General features: G+C 37.8%; 1 pseudogene; it reads left to right on the top strand.

The window, feature by feature from the left end:
* The first annotated feature begins 2,385 nt into the window (after positions 1-2,385).
* LOC126825357 (argininosuccinate synthase-like) lies at positions 2,386-3,571 on the top strand (annotated as a pseudogene).
* The last annotated feature ends 1,390 nt before the right edge of the window (positions 3,572-4,961 follow it).

Genomic DNA, 4,961 nt, shown 5'->3' with positions numbered 1-4,961 from the left:
AATCACGAGTCTAAATAATAGATTCATACGTCCTTTAAATAAAGACATATTGCCTTTTGCAGGATAGCGTCCAAGGTAACAGGAAACCATCTTGCTCCTGTGATTTTGCATCACATTAAATAACGGAACTTGTAATCGATCGAGATCATCGATGGATTGTCACAATGTCCGGGTAAAGAAAGTAGATTATCGAATTATAGATTATCGAAGTCTTCTATGATTCTAATCCAATTATCAGATCAAATAAGTCGAGTTTTTTTGTCATATATCGATTTAATCGATTGGTGTGTCCGGATTTCGTTTCACCCCCCATCCTGGCGGTAAACAACGCGACGTCATGTCATTGAGTTTTCCCTTCCTTATCTTTATGAAATTACAATATAATTGATCCTCTTTATGTACACCTTTATCGCCACTGGACCACGGCTTTGCGTACCATCCCAACGACTATAGACGTTGTCATTATCAGGCCTTAAATCATACGCAACTGACAGGGAGTCACTAGGTCGGAAAATCCCCAGGAGCTCGTTCAACTAACACCGAAAGGGAACCCGACATCTCCTGATTAGCATAGTGACAAGGAGTAGGGTCGCCTGTCCAACCTCGTGGGTTTTCTCCGGGTCCTACGCTACGGTTTTCTCCCACTGCTAAAGACCCCTATGCACAAGCGGTTTATTGTACTAAAATTGAACCACATGTCAGTCAGTTTGTGTCGAGTGGACGTTAAACCAAATTACTCTTTATATATATAATGAGACTTCCTAGTTTTCTCTTCCGCCAAGATCATCAGACTGTTGGTTGTCAATTAAAACCTCCATTGTTGTCTCTCGTGTCTGTTTTATTATTGATGTAAATTTTACTTCAAATTAAATTCACTCATAAAACTTTATAAAGATAATGGCTTTAGGTTTATCGATTAGGCCAGCTTCATATTAAATTGTTTAACGGGACAAACGTTAATAAGAACGGCCTTGATCAATTTATAACTTGCTTTTATAACTCGTCTTATTGTGAACATAATTTGTCAGGGTTACAAAAAGACTGATTAATCATTTAAATTAACAATTCCTTATCAACGGAATTATTATAATATTAATTTGTGTGGGGTCTTCCCATATCGCCGACTCACCGAATTTTGGAAGTCGACCGCGGCACCCTTTGATGAGATTAAAACGGATTAAAGGCGTTAATGAGGCAGGGGCCAGTCATTATTAATATAGTTCACTGAAATTAATTTTGATCAGAAGTCGACTCACTCACTAATTAATAAAATAATTAGGCAGCAGTTCAACATGAAGCCGACGGGTGATCGAAATTCAGTTCATTGTGATTGTTTCTCAGTAAGTATAAATACGTAAATCATTCCAAGACATTTTTAACTTGGGCATTCCCTGCTAAGACACTATGTCTCAAATTAAACTGAACCAAGCCTAATCCCTACGGGTTCCTCCAGTAAGTTTCCTAGGAAACATCTTTGTCTACGATATCACCCTAGGTGGAAGAGAATTCTCGAATTCATCTAATGATAGTGCTCTGCGGTCATTCTTTTATCTAATTTTATCAGGAAATCAAAAATTTGCCTTCTTCTGCTTTGATCTGAAATGCTTGGAAAATGGGTTTTGCGGTTGTCAATTTTCAAAATTTTCCTGGGGGCCTTCGGCGCGTACTTATGTGGGCCTTTGTCAATGACCTGACAGGTGGGCCGAAGGCCCACCAGTCCGGAACTGGTTATAAATTAAAAAAATAATAAATGCTCCCAAAATTATCTGCTTAATGAGGTTTATCCTTCAGTCTGGGTCTATTGTTCTTGGCCACTCATTCCCATAACGTCGACCAAAATTTTTCCCCTAAACCTCGGTGAGTCGGCGATATGGGAATGAACCGTTTGTGTCTCACTATAATCATTTCAATTAACAATTAATCCCTGGGTCAGACCTGAACCTGTAAAATTTGATCTATGGTTTATTGGCGGTGTTAATTAAAGGTTTAATCCCCCAGATTAAAGCGTTAATCTTCATGGGTGAATTCGATTGGAAATCATCCGATAATCGGATTAAATTAAACGTTTGTTTAACGTTTAGCCCAGTAAGAATTCCCGTGAGATAATCTCACCGAGAAATAATCTAGAATTTATTTGTTTGTTTGTGTCAGTAACAGATAATGGCTGCCTCTCTTTAAATAGTGAATGATATCGAATGTTGGTTAGTATAAGATTATCAACCATAGTGAACCAGTATCCGGTTATTGGTCTTATAAAACTTGTACCGTACGTCACCAGAATTATTACGTCATCAGAATTATTCCTTTCACGTTGTCCAGACGCTGTTACATATTCAAGACTCTTAGTAAGGAATGGCCGCTTCAGACAGGTAGGTACTGGTTGTCCTAGCTTACAGTGGTGGATTAGATACATCGTGTATTTTGGTGTGGCTGAAAGAGCAAGGCTATGAAGTCGTTGCCTATTTGGCGAACGTCGGACAAGATGAGGACTTTGAGGCCATCAGAGCAAAGGCTTTAAAGTTTGGGGCGACGAAAATGGTCATCCCGGATCTAAAGAAAGAATTTGTGGAAGAATTAATCTGGCCAGCTGTGCAAGCTAATGCTGTTTATGAAGATCGTTATCTACTTGGCACTGCCTTGGCACGACCCCTGATTGCCCGGGAAATGATTAAAGTAGCTAAAGAAGTTGGAGCTTGTTATGTTGCCCATGGCGCCACGGGAAAGGGCAATGATCAGATACGATTTGAGTTAGGAGCGTACGTCTTGCATCCTACCATTAAGGTATTATCACCATGGAGACTACCAGAGTTCTACAACAGGTTCCAAGGACAAGATGATTTATTTGAGTATGCCCGGGTGAATGGAATCCCGCTACCAGTAACCAAATCCAATCCATGGAGTATGGATGCCAACATGATGCACGTGAGCTATGAATCCGGGGTGTTAGAGGATCCCAATCACCAAGCACCAGATGATATTTGCCAGATGACAGTCAACCCTGAAAATGCCCCGGATGTACCGGAAGTATTAGTCATAGAATTTAAAAATGGCGTACCTGTGAAAGTTACCAATCAAACCGATTCTACAGAAGTAACAGATCCATTGGACTTGTTCCTGTATCTCAATCAAATGGGAGAAATGGCGTGGGTAGAATTGATATCGTGGAGAATAGATTTATTGGAATGAAATCACGTGGTATATATGAAACACCCGGTGCCACCATCTTGTTAACAGCACATACAGATATAGAAGTATTTACCATGGACAGAGAGGTACGTAAGATCAAGAGGTCACTGGATAGTCAATTCTCGGAACAAGTGTATCGAGGATTTTGGTTTAGTCCAGAATGTGAATTTACACGATTTTGTATCAAGAAAAGTCAAGAATCTGTGGAAGGAAAAGTGACATTAAAAGTTTATAAGGGCGGTGTTTATATTTTAGCTCGAGAGTCGCCATCTTCTTTATATAATGACGAATTAGTGAATATGATCCAACAGACGCGGGAGGTTTTATCAAAATAAATGCTTTGAGGTTGAGGGAATATTGTAGACTCCGTGAAAACTCCGTATAAACTTTACTTGCTATTCACAGTGATGACAAATTCATATTGACGTTAATGAATAATGCACTACTTTCTGTTGTCAAATCACACCCATTCAAAGATGACAAATGTAACGTCATATTATACTACTGGCCACACCCATTCAAGGATGACAAATGTAACGTCTTATACAACTGGCCACACCCATCTCCAAACAGATAATGTGGGGTCGATATCGTAATTTATGAGAACCTCGAGTATTTTATACTATTGACGTATCTTGGTATTAAAGACTTGTATGACATTGTTTCCTCAGCCTCGCTTGTCCAAGAAACAGAAAGCAATTTGCGGGATTTAGAGGCACGGGAAAGTTTATTTAAAGATATCCCTGTCTTACCCTGGTTGATTGTCCTAAAAGACATTTTGTTCAACGGGTTACTGTTTAACATATAAAACATGTCAAAGTGAGGACAAAGATAAAAACATACAAACATGATTTTTGTTATATGACACGATTTCTTAATATAAATTGATTATTGGCTTACAATGAACATACTATATACATTAAGTTAGTCTTGTTATGATGTTGTTGTATTAATTATCACCATTTTAATCGCTATAGATTGATTGATAGCCATCGATATGATCGATATTATATTATGACCGATAAATATTGAAATTCGATATTTGTAGATTGATGAAAGTCGGTGTCTGATTTATTTTGAAGATTGACACCATTTATACTAGTCTTTGTTTCTCTAGAAGAGATTGACCCTAAGGTCATGTCTACGTCTTTGTTTCTATAGGAGAGATTGGCCCTAAACTCATGTCTACGTCCGGTTCTCGTAGTGTAGATAAGAGTCTTTTTTTAGGGAGACTGTTTTCTAAATCCGATCTGGACTATCTGTCTAATCTCTCGAAATTTGGAGTTGATACCCGTCTCAGGAATCTTGTGAACACTCTATAACTGACAGTTATAGCTGTCCTTACAGTACACTGGTATTTGAAGGGGGATTCTGTCCATGCCTCGCCAAACAATGTTGTTGTTTATTACAGATTTAACGTCCAATACAATAAATATGATATTATGGACAGGTTGGTTTAATTATATTACTTATACTAAAAGTGTTGAAAATTGACAAAAACACAAAAATAAAAATGTTTTTAACGTCCAATACAATAGATATGATATTATTGACAGGTTGATTTAATTACATTATTTACACTTAAAGGGTTGAACCTTGGTAAAAACACAAAAATCCTTGTAAAAAACAAAACACGTGGATTGTTTTCTTGTAACAACAATATCGACAGTTTAATTAATAATCAATAATTAAACCAGGAAGAAACCACTAATTACCTTGATTCGCTAACTACCTTGATTCGCTAACTACCTCAATACGCTAATAAAGTGGTCAAA

Source organism: Patella vulgata, chromosome 6 (genome assembly GCF_932274485.2).
Source record: "Patella vulgata chromosome 6, xgPatVulg1.2, whole genome shotgun sequence".
NCBI lineage: Eukaryota > Metazoa > Mollusca > Gastropoda > Patellidae > Patella > Patella vulgata.
Note: the sequence above shows the minus strand (reverse complement) of the source record. Positions and strands in the feature narration are given on the sequence as shown.